This window comes from Ambystoma mexicanum, chromosome 2q (genome assembly GCF_040938575.1).
Source record: "Ambystoma mexicanum isolate Mex_15411 chromosome 2q, UKY_AmexF1_1, whole genome shotgun sequence".
Classification (NCBI taxonomy): Eukaryota; Metazoa; Chordata; class Amphibia; order Caudata; family Ambystomatidae; genus Ambystoma; species Ambystoma mexicanum.
The window spans coordinates 653,801,462-653,823,846 of NC_090924.1; the positions used below are offsets into that span (position 1 = coordinate 653,801,462).

Sequence of the window (22,385 nt, forward strand, 5' to 3'; positions counted from 1 at the left end):
CTGAAGTACCAAACCATGTGTGTGTGTGTTGCCGCAGAACCTTTTACAAAAGTAACACAAAAACTATAGACGTAACATACAAAATAGAAGACAATGAAGATTCCAAGTGGTTTGAATTAGCTCACTACCTTTTAGCTGAAAACAAATACGAAATAAGTGAACCCTTAATATGTTGCAGTTACTGCACTACAAAACGTGACAACAACCAAACTCCTTCACGTGCTATCACAAATAACTTGGAATTATTCCCACTACCAAAACCCCTGCAACAACTCAATTTGTATGAGAGCATCATAATTCAAACAATACACCCATTTCAAGCAATAATATGCCTTCAACCAAAAACAGCAAAATTACCTCCCTCTGAATTGGTGAAAGGCATTCGTGGCAAAGTAGTTTATTTACCATTAGATCTGACAGAAAATGTGCACACTCTAGGAGTGCAACGTCCAATAGAGCAATCTTTAATTGTTTTAGTAAATGGTGTACTAACAAAAGACAAAAAAATTTTCCAACAACTCATGGACTTACATAAAGTTAGACAAGCCTTGCAATATCTGAAAGACAATAATGCATACTACAAAGAAATAAATATTGAAGAAAGCTTAAGGGAAACAACTGAAATAATTGAAGAGTCATCAGAAACTGGTCAATTTGAACTTCTGGATCCTGCTGCAGTATCCACTCTTTTGGACCATTATACAATTCATCCATTGCACTGTAATGACAGACTTAGATGATGCACTAGAAACTTACCAAATGCGACAAACCAAAGGTTCACCAATGAGCATATGAGAAAAAAGTATAGAAGCATGTGCTTTTCCTCTACTATTTCCTACTGGCTCATTACGAATGTATTCTGAAGATCCCAGATTTAGACAAAATGTGGAATACATATTCCACCTACTCTTTGAAAGTGAACTAGTAACCCTATGTTACGGAGTTGCACACATATTGAAATCGGGAACCCACTTTCAAAATATGTCAGCTATGCAATTAATACAAAAAGTGCAAGAAAAAGATGACATTTTACAATCAAGCATAACAAATCTGTTTGCAAACATGCGTGGTATGAAAGAATACTGGTTTCAACGTCACGGAGATGTACGTTGTATGATCAGAAACCTTGGACCACCCACTTGGTTTGTTACATTAAGTTGTGCAGAATATGCATGGGAAGATTTACATAATTTCCTACGCATATCAAACAAAAACAAAACCAATATCAATATACTAACACCTGGAGAACTTTGCTCTCTAGATCCTGTTAATGTTTCAAGATATTTCCACCATCGTTTCATTGCTATGCTACACTTTATTTGTAATAAAACTGTTCCTCCCTCTCGGAGAAGTGCAACACTTCTTTTGGAGAAAAGAATACCAAGCCAGAGGAGCACCACATATCCACATGCTTTTATGGATTAAAGGTGCACCTAAATTTGGTCAGGACAGTGATGCCACTGTTTTGCAGTTCATCCAAAAATATTGTACTTGTTAAATCCCTTAACAGATGAGACATAGTGACCTTCATGGACAAATTGTACAATTTCAAAGACACAAATGTGGCAAATAGTGTCGTCGCAAATACAAAAACAAAGGGAAATACTACACCAAATGCTGCTTTGGTTTCCCTAGACCAATTACAGAAACAGGTGAAGTCAACAACTTCATGTCTTCAGTTCGACATAGTGTTAAAGGTAAATCACCTAAGAACACATATTACATAAAAAGAACAGAAGAATCAAAATATGTCAATGATTACAATGCAATCATTGCCCTCTTATGGAATGCAAACATAGATGTGCAGTACATTGCAGACAATTCCACTGCAGTTGCACGATATGTTACAGCCTACTTAACAAAAGCAGAAAAAAAAGAGCTTCAAGACCTCTGGAATGACATATCATCAGACAAAACCCTATCTCAGAAATTGTACAGCCTAGGCATAAAAATGCTCTCTCATAGAGAATGTGGCGCCTATGAAGCTGCAGGTCGTTTAACCGGTACTGCTTTGTATGGAAAATCTGAAAATATAGTATGGCTAAGTCTTGGTCCTGCTAAATCTAGAAAAAGAGTTCTCAAATCATATGAGGACATAGAAACAATAGCCAAAAATGATCCCAACAGCCAAAACATTTTGAAAAACAATTTACTAGACACATACTACCCGAACAGAAGTACCATGTGCCTATACCACATAGCCCAAAACTTTGCATACAAAAATAATATAACACCCGATGAATTCAAAGGTAGATATAGAGTGACAGATTGTGAAGGCAGATTAGTGAAACTTACCAAACAAAGCTTAATTAATCATATCAAATTGTCATTAAAAACTCCTCAACAGAAAGAACTATATTACATGTCCCTGCTACAACTTTTTAAACCATGGAGAAAAGAAGAAGAGATACTAGATAACTATGACTGCTATGAAGACACTTTCAAAGCAAATGAAAGCACTATCACCAATGTGAACTTTACGCAGTACAAAACAATGTTGCACAGTGAACAGCAACATGAAGAAGAACTCCAGGCCCAACTAGATAAGGACACTTCCGACAGTAGTCAAGCTTCTGTAACAGCAAGTCAAGAACCACTAGGACAGCCACTAATAGAAAATGATGCAGAATTAGCTATGACAGAAGTAGAAAACACCATGTGTCACTATGAAGAAGATACAGAAGACTTAACTGTACTACAATCAAAACTTAACAAAGACCAGCGCACTATTCTTGAAGAAGTAACAAAAGAAATTGCACATGGTGTACAACACGAAAATAAAGAATGTACCTGCCAAAATTACAAACCTATACTGCTGTACGTCAGTGGTGAAGCTGGTTGAGGCAAAACATTCTTAATCAAAATCATCAGCAAGTTCCTTCAACAATTGACAAACAACAAACTGTCATCTGTTGTAACTGCCCCCACAGGTTTAGCTGCCTACAACATAGGCGGTGTCACTTTACACCGATTACTACTCCTTCCAGTAGAACACCAAAACAAATTAGACTATTACAAACATTCTACAGAAGCTGCAATGGAACTATGCAGAGTATTACAACAAATGAAAAAGCTACTAATAGATGAAGTGAGCATGTCCTCCAACCTAATGTTGGCTTTGATTCACCTCAGATTGCAAGAAGTACTTAAAACAAACTACGAAGAACTCTTTGGAGGAAAACACATTATTGTTTTCCGAGATCTTCTGCAATGGACACCAGTGACAGGTGAACCTATTTTTAAAACCTTAGGACACAAACTGTACCGTAAAACTGTTGGCAGTAAAGGAAATGTCAACCTTTGGCAACATTTCCAATACAGAGAATTAACAGAAAACATGCATCAATCTGCAGACCTCACTTACGGCAACATTTTAAAAGGTATTAGAGTTGGTAACTATCTCAAGAAGCACAAGCAATATTGAAAACCCGGCAGATCCATTCACTTTATGGCAATAACACATGTGCTACTGATGTTATGGAACAATTAGTGCACAACAATGTCAATTGTATGGCCTTAATGCCAACTCTTGCAAGCTGTTCCAAATTCAATGAAACAATGTTAAAAAAAGAAATGCAACCAATAATTGAAATTTGCTCCACAGACAAACTGGACGTACATGGTATGACACTACCCATGTGTCAACAAGCCACAACAAGACTAAATACCTTAGAAAATTCAATCTCCAACACAGCTGGGTTGGAAGAAATATTAAAATTATCCTTAAATTGTAGAGTAATGCTTAAACGTAACCTTGACGTGGATCAAGGACTAGTTAATGGAGCACTCGGTACAGTTGTTGGCTTTCAAACATACCCACGTGACAACAACATTCAGTTTGTCAATATTCTCTTTGAAAAACTTTCAGAAGTAAAAAGGATAGGGCGCTCAATAGCTCGATTCCTTCTCTTCAAAGACATGTATGTGCGTAGAGAACAATTTTCTCTAACTCTTGCATATGCAGTCACCATTCATAAATCCCAAGGTCTTACCCCAGAAAAAGCATTGATAGATATTGGGAACACAGTCTTTAAAGAAGGCATGAGCTAGTAGCACTATCACGCTTACGTACACTTGATGGTACACTTGACGGTCTATTTCTAATCAACTTTGATGCAAGTAAAGTAAACGCTGATATTCCTTGCATTTTAGAATGCAATAGACTACGTTCACTGTACACCCCCCATCTGAAATCATATCCTGTTCCACAAAAAGGAAAACGTTGTAAAAGAAAAGTAATTCAAACAGAAATGCAACAGGATCTGACTGCAAATCCTTCAAAGAGAGTAAAAGAAGCTAATACTTCATCAATTACCACAACCAAAGAAGAACCTATTATTGAAAGTAACTCAGGTACTTCTTCAAAGAAGCAACACAAACTCTGAAAAAATGACTCGGACACAGAACTATCTGGTCCATTCAAATTTTCAAATGTAACTGGTGTAAGTTGCTACGCAAATGTAGCAATGAATATTCTATTTAAATTGCCACCAATTGTTAACAACATTTACTTACACAATACAGACCAATTGTGTTTGCAAATGTTAGTCCTTCATAGAAACACAACAAACAATCCTGACAACACGTATAGTGTTCATGGAATAAGACAAGAATTGGACTACTGTGCTGGAATGGTGAGGTTCACTATAAACTCACAAGACCATGCACAAGAATTTCTAATGTACTTACTACAAGTACTGGAAAACAAAAACATACCTATAAATGAAATCTTCTAGATATCCTACATGTGGAAACATACATGCACTCTCTGCAATAATGTGACACAGGAACAAATCCCTAATGAGCGCTTTGTGTATGTATCCATACCTAATTGTGAATCCATTCCATTTCAACAACTTGTACAAAATGCAAACCATGGCAGATTATGTACTATCTGCAATTCAGATAATCGCTCCACCTTACTAATACAAACACATAGTAACTATGTAAAACTAATGCTTCTACGTTACAATGCAGATGGTACCAAAAACAACTGCAAGCTGACTGGATTCACAGACGGTCAAGTGTCACTTAGTAAGAAAACCTTCACAACAATAGGTATAATCTACCACGCAGGAGCCACAACCAGTGCTGGTCACTACACTGCATATATTAAAAAGAAATGTGGATGGTTCGGATGTAATGATAGTACCATTACTCTATTGCAGAGATTACCAGTAAATCTTATAAACGCTTCTTTAATCTTCTTAAAGCCAAAATTTAATAACTAATCTGTACTTTAGCATTAACAAAAATGCAATTAAAAGACTATAAGCAGTTAGAATACGCCAACAGGTATCTAACTGGCCCAAGATTATATAACAACCACACAGATAAATGAATAGCACTGAATTGTAACAAAAAATACACAGTTAGAATACGCCAACAGGTATCTACCTGCTTAAAAAATCTGCAACAAGCCAACAGATAGAACATTACCCAGAAACAACAAGTGAACACTCAAAGGAAACAAACATATAGTTTGTAGCATATCAAAAAAAGGGTTTTTTTAATCCGACAAGGATTATTTTTCCCCCAGACCCAATGATTTGAAAAACAAACGAAGAAACTGAGCAAAATGGACAGTGCATTGATTTGTAAACTAAATATGGGGGCAAAAAAAAAAAAGCTCAAATGTCTATTATGCAATGTAATAAGTCTTTATAAAATACATACACTAACATGCTCTTTTCTTTTATCACAGAAATTGAAAAAGAATATTTCCTCCAAGCACTTAAGTCATGTAAAAAATATATTGAATCTCAACAAATAAAACAGTAAGTATAATTTCAAACATTTCATACATTCGGATCTATACGTGTGATCTATGGCTGAAATATGGTGCGGTGGTTGTGACCAGGGCCTAGAGTCTTGGGTGTATAGCCTACGGCCTACGGCCTGCACCCATGCACCCAAGACCCTAGGTCCTTGCCACAACCACCGCAGCATATCGCACCCATGGAGGCTTATAACTTCAGTGCTTATATCTTTGGTCTTGGGTGCATGGCCTTTGGCCATGCACCCATGACTCTAGGCCCTGCCCACAACCACCTGATAGATATTCGATTCTATGGGTGTATATATGGGTGTGATATGCTGCGGTGGCTGTGGCCAGGGCCTAGAGTCTTGGGTATATGACCTATGGCCTACGGCCTGTGGCTATGCACCTAAGACTCTAGGCCCTGGCCACAACCACCGCAGCATATCAGAACCATGGTACCTTATAACTCATTGTCACACCCATAGAATGAAACATTTTAACTGCGGCATATACTCAATTTGCACCCAAGACTCTAGGCCCTGCCCACAACCACCTCATAGATATTCAATTCTATGGGTGTGATGTATTGGTGTAATATGCTGCAGTGGTTGTGGCCAGGGCCTAAAGTCTTGGGTGTATGGCCTACGGCCTACGACCTGCGGCCATGCACCCAAGACCCTAGGCCCTGGCCACAACCACCACAGCATATCACACCCATGGTGGCTTATAAATCATTAGCACACCCATAGAATGAAACATTTTAAATGCAGCATATACTCAATTTGCACCCAGGACTCTAGGCCCTGCCCACACCTACCAGATACATATTCGATTGTATGGGTTTGATGTATGGGTGTGATATGCTGCGGTGGTTGTGGCCAGGGCCTAGAGTCTTGGGTGTATGGCCTACGGCCAACTGCCTGCGGCCATGCACCCAAAACTGTACATCCTGCCCACAACCACCGCAGTATATGAAACCCATGGTGGCTTATAAATGTACTCCTTATAGCATATCACACCCATAGTGGCTTATAACTTCAGTACTTATAACTTTGGTTTTGGTTGCATGGCCTTTGGCCATGCACCCACGACTCCAGGTCCTGGCCACAACCGCCGCAATATATGAAACACACAGTGGCTTATGACTTCAGTGCTTATAACTTTGTTCTTGGGTGCTTGGCCTTGGGCCATGCACCAAAGACCCTAGGTCCTGGCCACAACCCCTGCAACATATCACACCCATTGTGGCTTATAACTTCACTACTTATACATTTGGTCTTGGGTGCATGGCCTTTGGCCATGCACCCAAGACTCTAGGCCCTCCCCACAACCACCTGATAGATATTCGATACTACGGGTGTATCTATTGCTGTGATATGCTGCGGTGGTTGTGGCCAGGGCCTAGAGTCTTGGGTGTATGGCCACAACCAACGCAGCATATCACACCCATGGCGGCTTTTAACTCAGTACCACACCCATAGAATGAAACATTTTAACTGCAGCATACACTCAATTTGCACCCAGGACTCTAGGCCCTTCCCACACCTACCAGATACATATTCGATTGTATGGGTGTGATGTAAGGGTGTGATATGCTGCGGTGGTTGTGGCCAGGGCCTAGAGTTTTGGGTGTATGGCCTACGGCCAACGGCCTGCGGCCATGCACCCAAAACTCTACGTCCTGCCCACAACCACCACAGCATGTGAAACCCATGGTGGCTTATCATTTTACTCCTTATAGCATATCACACCCATAGTGGCTTAAAACTTCAGTACTTGCCTTCAGTATGGCCTTCGGCTATGCACCCAATACTCCAGGTCCTGGCCACAACCACCGCAGTATATGAAACCCATGGTGGCTTATAACTTCAGTGCTTATAACTTTGTTCTTGGGTGCATGGTCTTTGGCCATGCACCCAAGACTCTAGGTCCTGGCCACAACCACTGCAGCATTTCATACCCATTGTGGCTTATAACTTCACTACTTATAAATGTGGTCTTGGGTGCATGGCCCACAACCACCTGATAGATATTCGATATATGGGTGTATCTATTGCTCTGATATGCTGCGGTGGTTGTGGCGAGGGCCTAGAGTCTTGGGTGTATGGCCGTAGATATTCCAATCTATGGGTGTGATCTATGGGTGTGATATGCTGCGGTGGTTGTGGCCAGGGCCTAGAGTCTTGGGTGTATGGCCTACGGCCATGTACCCAAAACTCTAGGCCCTGGCCACAACCACCGCAGCATATCACACCCATGGCAGCTTATAACTCAGTACCACACCCATAGAATGAAACATTTTAACTGCGCAATATACTCAATTTCCACCCAACACTCTAGGCCTGCCCACAAACACCTGATACATATTTGATTCTATGGGTGTGATATGCTACAGTGGTTCAGGCCAGGGCCTACAGTCTTGGGTGTGTGGCGTTCAGCCTACGGCCTGCGGCCATGTACCCAAGACTCTAGGCCCTGGCCACAACCACCACAGCATATCACACCCATAGTGGCTTATAACTCAGTATCACACCCATAGAATCAAAAATTTTAACTGCGGCATGTACTCAATTTCAATGTCCGCTGACACCACGCGTGTCCTTAGAACAGTTTCAATTTGCATGCGCACAGCAGGGACGGAAATACTATCCTTAAGACACCCCTGATTTTCACTAATTACAAACATCCTGGACAACGCAGGCATGGCGAATACATCAGTAGCAGTAGTAGTAGTTAATAACGGTGCTGGTGCTTCCGTTACGGCTTGCTTACTGTGGCTGCTGTGTCCGGCAGGGTCTGCCCTGTCGGGCACAGTGGCTCTGCAAGCAAACCCGGAGTGTCCTGGTCTGGTAACAATGGTGCCGGTAGGCTTACCCGCACTGTTGTTGCCGGACCGGCACACTCATAATGAGGCCCTAAGACTCCTAAGTGAATTCCATTGACAGTATCAATTGATTACCTCTATGTAAAATGTCTGCCAGTCTGAGGACCTACACAGCTCTACTGAGTGGCTAATAGCTTGTGCTCCCGTACATGAGAGCCAGTGCTAACAGCACCACTGGATAATCCACATATGAGAATATGTTGGGCAGACCATAATGATCCGGGGGATCTGCCCAATTCCAAGCCTCTACCACTGCCCTTTTCGGATGACTTGACACTAGGGTATTTTCTGGATTGCCTACAATGTTGAGATCTTATCGTCCCCAGGTCACGGCCAGATCCACCAGATGAGCCATTTCATGTCAAGAGCTGTGCTGTAGTTGGTCTTGTTCCAGTTCCACCTCTCCAGCCATTCCACACATCAGCCAAATCACTGACACCTGTTATTCAGGGAAGAATTCAGAAGCATCACCCTTCCACCTTACAGATGCATTCATAAAAGAGGGCTATCACGGGGGATCAGCACCCTGTTACATTTTGCAAAGGGGTAAAGCCGTAAGTTGCCAGGACAATATTTCTAATGCATTTATTTTTGCTAAATGTCAGCAGAGGGATCAGACAAAGAGTTTGGCTTTCCAAAGCCAACCAGAGGGAAAGCTGAACTGTATTGGGATAAGTCTGCAGGTACATGCCCTTGTTGTGGACACTTAGGAAAATATCACACATAGAGCATTTTATTTTGCGTGTTCCCGTAGAACCTTCAGGCTGTGAGTCCTTAGGTGCCCCCATTGCAGGTTTCTGGTCACTGGAATTGTTGGATTAATTTTGTTTTCGCACTAACATACTATTGAAAGCTTTGTAAATTGCTGAAAGCATTTTAGCAGAAATCGCTATTAAATTTAGAAGTGACTATTTAGGCCCCTTAATGGGAACCTTGTGCCACCTCTCATAAAAATGTGGCTCTGTAAAATGTGGCTCTGTGTTTGCCATAGACAGTGTGCAGGGGACGGGAGTTCCCTAATAGGGAAACTTTCTGTTTCCTTTGTTATATGCACAACCTATATGCCAAGGTTGTTTGTTTCTCCTCTGCACTTAAACATACATAACTTACTTCTTGGTAATCCTGAAATTCAATGTATTTATACTGAAAAATACTTAGGGTCAACTTAGAAAAGGAGTGCTTAGGTTAACAGAGCTTTCGTTCTAAGTATAGGCATGATCAGGTGTCATTCAAGTATCATACCTGTTCACTGCCCATTTGCGACATCTGTTTCCGTGTTACCCTATAATTCAGTGACCCTACTTTCCATTTGGCTATGGGGCCAATTGTGCACTTGCCTTCACGTCAGGGTTATGGTGTATTGTATACCCTGAGATTTCCCTCCCACAGTATAGGTAGTTAAGCTTGGACACAGACCCCGGCCCTATCTCTGGCTCCACCCGTTATCAGGTTCCAGACTTCATTGACAGGCACCTGTCCCATCCCAGGGGAGGAGTGCACCTGCTTCAGTCATGTGCATCTGTACCGATCAGGTAATTGGATACATGTGCACCACAACAGCATGTTAACGAAACATCATTGTGAGATAAATCAATGCCCAGTAGGAACTGAATGCTGGAACCTTGTCTGACAAGGCTTGAGAAGGATGAGCCTGCTGCCTTGCGCCTGATGTATCCTGCCCTGCAATTTTCAGATCCATCTATATACAACGTAAGCCCTTGGCAGCCACATCACTTTACACAGGACACTCTAACTGAGGGAGAAAGGCACCCCTTTATTGTGCACCAACTCACTGATCTGTGCCTGTTAGTTTGGTCTGAGCCCACTGTCACCTCTGGACCCCGTTTACTCTGAAGCCTCTGATTCCTGGGGCAGAATACAACAAACCTTTTGGTTGAGGACTACCCAGGGGTGAGAGGGCAGGTTGGATCAGAGATGATTTTGGACAGTCCTACTACCAACGGCCCGTTGTAGCTATGTTTGCTACCTCTCTGATTCTTGTGCCATGGATATTGCGGCTGCCAAGTGTCTGTAGAAATCATGATTTCAGTAACATTCCAGCTCACTGTCTGTTTAGAGGAAAAACTGTATGGTCAGGCAATGCAGTCTACAATCATTCAGCCTCTATTGCCCTCACCGAGAATCAAAGTAATTGCTCGGTATTGTAGGATAACCAGGCTGAATTTTAGCAAAGAGGGAATTTTGGTGACAACTCAGATTCCTATATGTGTGCCAATGTATAAATGATGATGGTATAGCAGGCAGCATGTGTGGCTGAGACAGATGTGAGACAGTGTTGTGAAGTCATGCAAACCAAGGAAAGGATGGTTTGGTTTTAGCATTACATATCATGGGGTAGCTTGAAGTGGTTGAATAGAATACTGTAGCGTTATTTACCATAGCATTGCAGTGTAGGGATTGCAGTGTACGGAATAATAATGCTATCTCCTAACATACTAATCATTAACCCTTAACCCCTAACTCATTAACATAATTAGTGATTAGAATGGGACAGCTTAGTCCATGACAAAGGGTGCAAACTAAGGGTGCAAACTTTGTGTTCAAACTAGTGGGTGTAAATGGGGCTGCAGGCACATACTCTGTGGTGCTGTTTAGAAAAAAAATGTAGGAATTAAAACTGCTTTTGCGATGCGGGTGAGAAATTTGAAGAATCACTCTGTTTAAAACAGTACTTTGTGTTTGAGCTGCTAGCACAGGAAACTCGAATAATAAAATGTTACATGGCGATTCCGGGCCCATTGTGCCACCCTGTATAAAGGTGACAGGGTTGGGGCACATGTTCAGGTTTTTGTTTTGGAGGCTTTTTCCCGAGAGAGAGAGTGGAAGAAAGAGAGATTGGAGAGAAAAGGAAGGTCTCTGGGGCCTAGCTAGGATTGTGTGCTGAGAGCTGCAGGGTCGACAGCTGAGCCAGAAAGAGAGGAGTGGTCAGAGAGAAGTTGCTACAGTTAGAGAGAGAAGCTGCTCCAGGGAGAGAGAGAGGCTACTCCAGTGAGGCGGACAGAGAGAGAGGCTGCCTAAGTGGGCATAGCAATTCACTTGCGAACTGACTTCCTTTAATGGATGTTGTGAGCTTGACCTTTCGGTAATGATAATAATGTACAAAGAGACTTATTAGAAGGATTCTGGGTCTGGCATGGGGAAGTGTGGAAGTATGATAAATAGACATGTAATTAGCTATTTTTAATGTGTTTTATTCCATGTGCAAGGGGCCAGTTTCATGTGCAAACTGAAAACTTGCAACCCTGCCAAACTAGCTGATACTTTTCAAGGCTACAGATAGCAGTGTATTTTCAGTCAAATGGTAAAGTGTAAGTACGGTTTGCTATGAGAGAAAGGACTTTATCGCGGGGAAGGCAGTGGCTGTGAAATGCAATTGTATCCCTGTTTGCGTTCACCCAATGAAAAATGTAAGATTACAAAGTGCGTTTTCATTTTTATTTCATTGCAAATGCCATGCTGAGTTTATTACTCTGTGCTGAGTTGAGAATCTCATCTGCATATTGTGAGAAACCTGAAGGTGTCTCACCCGCTAGTGCCCAGAGATCTGTCGTCGATGTGGCCAGGACACGACCATAGCTATTGGATCCAGTTCCTGAGGCTCGACCAGTGGGGGAGGATCACCTGGATGGGTGGTTTTCGGGAAGTGGAAGTGGGACACCAAAGGTTGAGAGACGGTGCCCCCTTCCCATTAACACATGTTCTGGATATGTAGAAGCTCTGCCCCTCCTTTTCTCACACGAACACTGCCTTACACCATGGAAGACAACCGACTAACACCAGAGCTGTTTACCTGACATGTCCCAATACAAGGGTCAGGCAAAATCAGGCAATTGACAATAATTACACACACCTGACGGCCCTTTCTCTTTCCCACAGGGATAAAAGGCGGAGTAGGAGAGCACACTACGAGCAAGGCTGAAAGCATGAGGAAGTAGCTATTCCAGACCAGTAGTTCAAATGGAGGAGGAAGGCAGCAAGACCTTAAAGGATGATGAGGAGGGAATTGCCCTTGTCCTTGCCTTTTTCAATTCAGACCCGCAAAGCCTCCGTAAGAGAAATCAAAGGACCAGGAAGTCCAGCTGGCGGGTGGTGTATCAGATATCAACGGTGCCCGGAGCCCTTTCGCACTGATAACCAAGGTGGGGAGACCCGCTTGCTTCCGTGGTATCGTCCTTGACTCCAGAGGCAAAAAACGCCAACTGGTTCAGCACAGCCGGTGAGTCAGAGAGAGGTGATACAAAACTGGATTGTGTTGAGGCCAAGGTTGTGAACAGCAACATTGTATGAACTTTTGAACAAAGAACGTGTGTGAAAGCTTGAAAGAAAGTCCATTGAAGGACCAGCTGCAAAGTGGTCAGGCGCCATTTGGGCATTCATTCGAAGGACTCTGGCTGGACCCCTTTGTTAAAACTACAAGTACCAGGAGGCCCTAGGAGAGGCCGGCGTGAGGAGTCAGAGGGGTCATACAAAGGTCGAGTCAAACCCCTTGTACAATCAAAAGTCTCTGACACGTTGAAAAGAAGGAGAGCAAAAGGAAGTGAATCCCACATTGTGAGAAAGCAAAGTGAACTGTGTATTTGGCAAATGTAAACCCAGCTGAGGGATGCCTGCAAATTGAGGTGAAAAGTAATACACCCATGAACATTGTGTCAACAAGAGTCAACCCGGCTGATGGTTGTCCACAGTGAATGGTTGTTTAAAAAGACATTTGAGATTCTGGAATGTTATATTGTGAATGAAAGGCCATAGTGAACACGCCGCAGGGAGGCCCACGCCCGTCAGGAGCATCCTAAGGCGAAGAGTAAGCCCCTTGAAGATTTATTGAAGGAACTTTGCTGTTTGCTATTGTAACACATCAGGTCCTGTGAGGCAAGAGACTTTGTGTGAAAGAGACTTGGCCACTGAAGGCCCTGCTATTTTGGAAATGAACTATAGCCGCATGCTGGCGAGTCCCAGGAATATGCTGTGCTCAGGAGTCCCGCCTTACCCTGTGCTAAAAACATGGGGAAGGGAGATCCACCACACACAATTCAGAGACTTGAGGGTATATTTATCTGGACCTCTCTAAACAGCCCTCTTTTGCTTAACATGATATAGTACAACAACTTTGTTTAGAGGGTGCCTTGCTTTTTCATTTTGTTGCCCCGCTGGCTCGTGGTGCTAGAGATTACAGGTACTGCCTCAGTCAGTGATATCTACAACTTACCAATTTTTAAACATTGTTCCAGGAGTCCCGGGCTCAAAGGCAGCAGCAGCAGGGCCACCATGCCTTACAGTGGAGAGCCACAACCATGGCTTTCCCCCTCCCCCCATCAAGGGGAGAATGTGTGCTATGGAGGGAGTTGTTTCCAGTCACCTGCCAGTAAAATCAAGTGCCAAAAATACAAGTACCAGAATAACTTGCCACACCTGAAAAAGAAATGAAGACATGCCTGAAACAGCAAAGAAACTCAGCCTCCCTGAAGATTGATGGAGTAATGAAAACGTGCGTTTGGAGGAGAAGCTAATGACTGGTAACGGAGCACCTGCCTTACCAATTTTTAAACATTGTTCCAGGAGTCCCGTGCTCAAAGGCAGCAGCAGCAGGGCCACCATGCCTTACAGTGGAGAGCCACAACCATGGCTTTCCCCCTACCCACATCAAGCGGAAAATGTGTGCTATGGAGGGAGTTGTTTCCAGTCACCTGCCAATAAAATCAAGTGCGAAAAATAAAGTACCAGAATCCTCAGAGTCAATTAACTTCCCACACCTGAAAAAGAAATGAAGACACGCCTGAAACAGCAAAGAAACTCATCCTCCCTGAAGATTGATGGAGTCATGAAAATGTGCGTTTGGAGGAGAAGCTAATGACTGGTAACAGAGCGCCTGCCTTACCAATTTTTAAACATTGTTCCAGGAGTCCCGGGCTCAAAGGCAGCAGCAGCAGGGCCACCATGCCTTACAGTGGAGAGCCACAACCATGGCTTTCCCCCTACCCCCATCAAGGGGAAAATGTGTGCTATGGAGGGAGTTGTTTCCAGTCACCTGCCAGTAAAATCAAGTGCGAAAAATACAAATACCAGAATCCTCAGAGTCAATTAACTTGCCACACCTGAAAAAGAAATGAACACACACCTGAAACAGCAAAGAAACTCAGCCTGCCTGAAGATTGATGGACTCATGAAAACATGCGCTTGGAGGAGAAGCTAATGACTGGTAACAGAGCACCTGCCTTACCAATTTTTAAACATTGTTCCAGGAGTCCCGGGCTCAAAGGCAGCAGCAGCAGGGCCACCATGCCTTACAGTGGAGAGCCACAACCATGGCTTTGCCCCTCCCCCATCAAGGGGAAAATGTGTGCTATGGAGGGAGTTGTTTCCAGTCACCTGCCAGTAAAATCAAGTGGGAAAAATACAAGTACCAGAATCCTCAGAGTCAATTAACTTGCCACACCTGAAAAAGAAATGAAGACACACCTGAAACAGCAAAGAAACTCAGCCTGCCTGAAGATTGATGGACTCATGAAAACATGCGCTTGGAGGAGAAGCTAATGACTGGTAACAGAGCGCCTGCCTTACCAATTTTTAAACATTGTTCCAGGAGTCCCGGGCTCAAAGGCAGCAGCAGCAGGGCCACCATGCCTTACAGTGGAGAGCCACAACCATGGCTTTGCCCCTCCCCCATCAAGGGGAAAATGTGTGCTATGGAGGGAGTTGTTTCCAGTCACCTGCCAGTAAAATCAAGTGGGAAAAATACAAGTACCAGAATCCTCAGAGTCAATTAACTTGCCACACCTGAAAAAGAAATGAAGACACGCCTGAAACAGCAAAGAAACTCATCCTCTCTGAAGATTGATGGAGTCATGAAAATGTGCGTTTGGAGGAGAAGCTAATGACTGGTAACAGAGCGCCTGCCTTACCAATTTTTAAACATTGTTCCAGGAGTCCCGGGCTCAAAGGCAGCAGCAGCAGGGCCACCATGCCTTACAGTGGAGAGCCACAACCATGGCTTTCCCCCTACCCCCATCAAGGGGAAAATGTGTGCTATGGAGGGAGTTGTTTCCAGTCACCTGCCAGTAAAATCAAGTGCGAAAAATACAAATACCAGAATCCTCAGAGTCAATTAACTTGCCACACCTGAAAAAGAAATGAAGACACACCTGAAACAGCAAAGAAACTCAGCCTGCCTGAAGATTGATGGACTCATGAAAACATGCGCTTGGAGGAGAAGCTAATGACTGGTAACAGAGCGCCTGCCTTACCAATTTTTAAACATTGTTCCAGGAGTCCCGGGCTCAAAGGCAGCAGCAGCAGGGCCACCATGCCTTACAGTGGAGAGCCACAACCATGGCTTTGCCCCTCCCCCATCAAGGGGAAAATGTGTGCTATGGAGGGAGTTGTTTCCAGTCACCTGCCAGTAAAATCAAGTGGGAAAAATACAAGTACCAGAATCCTCAGAGTCAATTAACTTGCCACACCTGAAAAAGAAATGAAGACACACCTGAAACAGCAAAGAAACTCAGCCTGCCTGAAGATTGATGGACTCATGAAAACATGCGCTTGGAGGAGAAGCTAATGACTGGTAACAGAGCGCCTGCCTTACCAATTTTTAAACATTGTTCCAGGAGTCCCGGGCTCAAAGGCAGCAGCAGCAGGGCCACCATGCCTTACAGTGGAGAGCCACAACCATGGCTTTGCCCCTCCCCCATCAAGGGGAAAATGTGTGCTATGGAGGGAGTTGTTTCCAGTCACCTGCCAGTAAAATCAAGTGGGAAAAATACAAGTACCAGAATCCTCAGAGTCAATTAACTTGCCACACCTGAAAAAGAAATGAAGACACGCCTGAAACAGCAAAGAAACTCATCCTCCCTGAAGATTGATGGAGTCATGAAAATGTGCGTTTGGAGGAGAAGCTAATGACTGGTAACAGAGCGCCTGCCTTACCAATTTTTAAATATTGTTCCAGGAGTCCCGGGCTCAAAGGCAGCAGCAGCAGGGCCACCATGCCTTACAGTGGAGAGCCACAACCATGGCTTTCCCCCTACCCCCATCAAGGGGAAAATGTGTGCTATGGAGGGAGTTGTTTCCAGTCACCTGCCAGTAAAATCAAGTGCGAAAAATACAAATACCAGAATCCTCAGAGTCAATTAACTTGCCACACCTGAAAAAGAAATGAAGACACACCTGAAACAGCAAAGAAACTCAGCCTGCCTGAAGATTGATGGACTCATGAAAACATGCGCTTGGAGGAGAAGCTAATGACTGGTAACAGAGCGCCTGCCTTACCAATTTTTAAACATTGTTCCAGGAGTCCCGGGCTCAAAGGCAGCAGCAGCAGGGCCACCATGCCTTACAGTGGAGAGCCACAACCATGGCTTTGCCCCTCCCCCATCAAGGGGAAAATGTGTGCTATGGAGGGAGTTGTTTCCAGTCACCTGCCAGTAAAATCAAGTGGGAAAAATACAAGTACCAGAATCCTCAGAGTCAATTAACTTGCCACACCTGAAAAAGAAATGAAGACACACCTGAAACAGCAAAGAAACTCAGCCTCCCTGAAGATTGATGGAGTCATGAAAACGTGCGTTTGGAGGAGAAGCTAATGACTGGTAACAGAGTGCCTGCCTTACCAATTTTTAAATATCTACAACTTACTTCTACCACCAAAGCAGGAAAAATGCAGTTCTTTACCAAATCGTACAAAAAACATATATATATCTTTATTATTCTACATAAAGTAACAGAGAAATCATAACTAAGGTAAGTATTAGTTGATTTTGTCTTGAAAACATTTTTTAACAACAACAATGTCCATAAAGCAGCAATGTATTCAGTCTGTGTGATCTGTACAATACTTCTTGAGCTTGATTCATCAGGTCTTATTAACTGTTCCCCCTCAATATCAGGGAAGACACAGAACAATCCTTATTAGTCTATGTACGCAGTGAAAATTACTCATTCATCCATCTTTTCAAACACCGCACATAACCCAACATTTTCATTCCTCACTCATACTTGTATACTTTATGTCCAGGAAATTCTTCAGGGGTGTACAGAACCCAAACTGATTGTACAATTTATTTTTCTACTTGATGTATGTCTTCATCCATGGCAGGCGGGTTAGGTGGTTCTGTTCCTCACTCCCCTACTGTCCTCTAAGCCAGTGTAGATGTCTACCTGAAAAGTAAGTGAAAGTAGACTTGGTTTATTTTTCACCAAACTAGTTATATTTGAATTATAACAATGTTTGTCTATTATAGGGGAAATAAATCACTCCTCTTTCATTTCCTTGTCTCCTCTCGCTCTCTCAGTTTAATCTAATGGAGTGCAATTATTGGGCTAATGTCTGGCCCTTTTTAAATTCCGTTGGCCTCCTCCTGAGGACCCTTCTATCTCGTTACTCTTTTTGCCAAATATATCAACCCATGTTAGCCATTGAAATACTATTACGTGGGTCTGACACCCACTTAAACTTTCCCTCTTACTTGGGGATTATCTCTCTGTCTCTAATTAATTTCTCCTCAGTCTTACCTCTGTCTTATTTGGTTTCGCTTGCAGGGGGGATATTTGCTCCCTTCTTAATTAAATATCTTCCAGTGTCACATTTTTCTCTTTATCTTTTCTCGGTTGCGTTCTTTTTTTTCTGCTGTTCGCCTCACTGCCTTTCACACATGTCAGGCTATAGCGCGGCGCTGCAGAAAGAAGCACAATCACACGAGAGCCTAATTAATACCTCGCACTAGAGTGTGAATTTGTTGGTTCTCTATTCTAATCCCCTAGTGCTAGTCAGGGCTTCATACGTTTTCCCATTCGCTTACCTGGTCTGTAACTCCGTTCATCTACAGTCTATGTGCGTTTTACTGATCTCGGCATGTGTCCTTCCTCCGGTTCAGGAACTTATACCCAGGTCTACTATACCACCATTGCAATCCACCGCGTCGCTTCGGGTCTGTTGTTTATATGTTGTTTCCTAGGTTACCAAAAAGTCAGCACGCTCCTAACGCTTCTCCCATTGGTCCTTTACCCTCGCAATCATTCTTGTTGGCATAGTTACTTGATTACAACTGCATTAGACACAGTTTTCACTGTATTCCTTCGATACCTTCATATTGATATGTATTGGGAACTTTTTTCTGAATACTCCGAGGCACGGCTGAAAGTCATCATATCCCTTCAGTTCTGTTATTAGTGAATATATCCCTTGAGCATATTGCTGGATCCTCACGTTCTTTGTATGAGCGTCCAGAAACTCTCACAATTCATTTGCTATTCGTGTTGTCACAATCATTAGTTGTCAAATCTCTTAATCAAAAAACGAAAAACGCTCTCTAGTTTCAATACGTTTGTTTTCTCATAGCCAGAGGAGAGTTTCTAGCTGGTGTTGTCCTAATCTCATATTGTTACGACATCCAGTCAGACAGTACTGGTTCAATGACTCTAGCCCTTTGCTCAGTACATCCGTTTTAATCTGGCCTCTCATTTAGACCTATTTCCATGCTTTTCCACAGGAAAATAATTTCTTTTTCTTTTTTTAATAGTTTCTCTTCTTGTCTAGAGCTGCATTGATGCTTGGTTTCATTTGATATACCACAGACCAAGTGAGTTCTTCTACTTTATGCATTTGTTCTACAAAATGCCCTGCTAGTGGGGCTGTATGTGTCCGATTCTTAATGCAACTCTTATGTTCTGTGATATGTATTTTTACTTTCCTTTCGGTTTTCCCAATATATATCGCTTTGCAGGGACACCATATTACATATACCACTAGTCTTGAGTTGCAATTTGTTAGTGTTCCTTGCCTCCATTTGTTTGTGAGACCCAAATCTATTTCTGTGCTCTTTCTTGTTTGGTGACAACAATTACAGCTCCCACACAGGTAGTGTCTTTTAGGTGCTTGCATTTCCAAGCTTTCTGTTAGCGTTTCCCAGCTTTCTGTTTGTGTTGGTTGTTGCTTCATCTGCCTTGTTATATCATTTCGCATGATTTGGTCTTTTTTGGTCTTGCTCCTTCTAAAGGCGAATAAGGGAGACCCCAGCCATACCATCCTGACATATCATTTTGACAACACTTCTTTCATTTCCGAGGAACATTATCCAACACTCTTTTGTAATTTAGCGGTAAGGATTGGCAATAGGTTTTTTAGTATAGGCCCTTTTTATTTGACAAGACGCCACTAGGAGTGCCTTATTATTATTTGATGGTCGTAGCTTGTGCCCATCTTAGATTTAGGTTTAGATTAGGCGTTTTTCTCACCCATTTATACAGTTTAATAAACACCCCTGAACTGTGATCACTTATGTCTGTCTTTACTCTTGCCACCATGAGTTCCTTACAATATAAAATACATGAAAGAAATAGCTCATTGCTGGTCTGTTTCTTGTGTGTTCTGATTATTCCTGCTGATGCATAAGCAGATGCAAAGCTAGGCAGCATTTAATACCACCTGCAGTAAAAGTAAGGTGGACCACAACACTAGGCTCGGCAGTGACCTGATTCAGAGCCCCAAATAAAAGATACATTTTGCAGTGGGCAAAATCCCCATGCTAGAAATCAGAGGAACTCAGAGAAACAGCACAAGGGGTTATGGCCTGCAAGTAAGCAATATCCTACAGTATGCACCAACAGTCCTCAATGTCACCATCAAGAAATGCCCATCCTAGCTCACTGCGCAGAACCTCATGTTTGGGGACTACATTTGGCAGCAGGCATAATGGTCAGTGCAAAACACCAGCATGGTGAACCCCACCAAGCGAGCTCCCCTCTGGGTTTGCAACAATACCACCTATACCCAAGCCTTGACAGTGGGACATTACTGATCTTGTGCCAAGACAATGATCTTTATCAATAGTCATCTGTCTACTGCTTTAGCATTGCACAATGGGGTCATATGCAATTAAGCTGATGACAAGGATACCAACCATGAAGGTCTTGAAATAACACTCCTTGGGAAAGGATTATGTGTATCTTCTACATGCACTGTTAGCAACACTACTGACCTTTGTTCTTTTAGCCTATAAGACTTTCCATGTTCTGTGCCGACTGCCATGTTAACTGTAAGCATCTTCCTGTCTTAAAGAGTGCCATTCTTTTACCACCCCAGATTCTACTGGCTATGTGGCCAGGATGCATACAAGACACTGCCTCTGAACTGGATGGGCACATGCACCCTGGGCACAGTAACCACATCTTCGTACATGCTCACTACCCGTTCCCCTGCTCCTGACACTCAAGCCGGTATCCAGAAGGGGAGTGATGGCAAATTCTAGGGCGACCCTCCCTAACTGATATGACTCCATATTTCATGTATTTCTCCTAACCTGAGGGGTATGTGGAACACAAAGGGACACTGATTAATATAGTCCTAGATTATCTCCTCGCAAGACGGAGTGTGCCACCTATTGAATATCACCTGACTTTTCCATAGAGACGGCCAGTGCCAGATAAAAACTGATATTACCCTCATTAAGGAAGGCCCAGAGTAGATTGTATGAGGCAGTGGATAGGGTGGGAATTCCCAATTAGGAGAGTATATCAAACTGGTTGTATCACTTACTACTTGATGGAGAAGGTTGGATCAAGCAGCTACTCATGTTAGTGTTATTCATACTTCTGGGACTGATAAGATTTGTGATAATAATTAAGTGATGTGCCTTTGCCATTTCACACCTGACATGTCATACAAAGTCCCAGGCTGCCTCTCTCCTCTTGATGCCAATGGGTTCTCCATATCTTGCCCAGGAATATCTTGTGAAGACATTACCCAATAATTCTTCAGGCTAGCCAGTCTGTATAGTGAACCCTAGAGTGCAGTATATATATTCCTATCAGCATATATGGGGAAATTGTAGAGGGTGGAAGGGATTGGTGCAACATGTACTATCCATATGCAACTTTAGCTGCCGCCTTGTGTCTAGAAGCTCCCATCTTGTGTCACTCACCCTGTCTTTGCTTCCCAGTGTGCTCTCACTCTGCCCTGCAGTGTTTTTCTTTCACTCCTCTGTGTGCCCCTCTCTGGCTGGTCAACATGACATCTATCCGTTTTCCATCTGCAGACCAGAAGGTGAGACGGACACGGCCCTTTCCGATTATCATTCTGCCTTGAGAAAGAATCTGATGCCTAGGCACCATATATCTCTGTGATGTAGAGTCTGGAAGGGGGTAGAGGGAACTGGCTTCATTGCATTCTGCTTGTTGGGAGCTGTTATGAATATGGACGAAATTGGGACGTGCTGTATAGTGGAGCAGTGCCCTCATGCTTGGAAAGTGGCTCCTGTGTGTGGATCTGTCCTTTCGTGTGTGAGCCTCCTAAATAATTCTCATCTTGAAGAGTTGGGCAGCATTTTGGGTGGGGGCCAGATGGAAGATTTCTGGCTCCATCACCCCTGAGATGTGTCCTACATGCTGCAGCACAACTCATCAAAGGACTCTGCAAATTCGACCACATCCCCCCGACCCTCATCGAATTGCACTGGCTCCAACTGAAAGCATTTATCACTGTCAAAACCTGCTGCATAATCTACAAGGACTTGGCGTTCAAGTTCCCAAGCCACCTCGCTGAGAAACTCAGCATCTACGGAGGCCTAGGAGCCACCAGAAGTAAGGACAAGTGCAAACTTGGACTCCACCAGTGCAGGAAGGAAAGAAGCAGAAGGCATGCCTTTTCTGTGCATTCCCCCAGACTCTGCAACCTCCTTCCTGTCAACACGAGACTCACACTTTCACGTCTACATTTTAGGGGGAGCT

General features: G+C 43.2%; 1 long non-coding RNA gene across 1 annotated transcript; it reads right to left on the minus strand.

Annotated features, from left to right (window-relative positions):
* Positions 1-17,429: 17,429 nt before the first annotated feature.
* Positions 17,430-18,550, minus strand: LOC138569001 (uncharacterized). The gene is made up of 3 exons (XR_011303048.1): positions 18,461-18,550; positions 18,174-18,334; positions 17,430-17,819 (listed from the first exon to the last, which is right to left on the minus strand). It is a non-coding gene; the product is annotated as an uncharacterized lncRNA (long non-coding RNA).
* Positions 18,551-22,385: the final 3,835 nt, after the last annotated feature.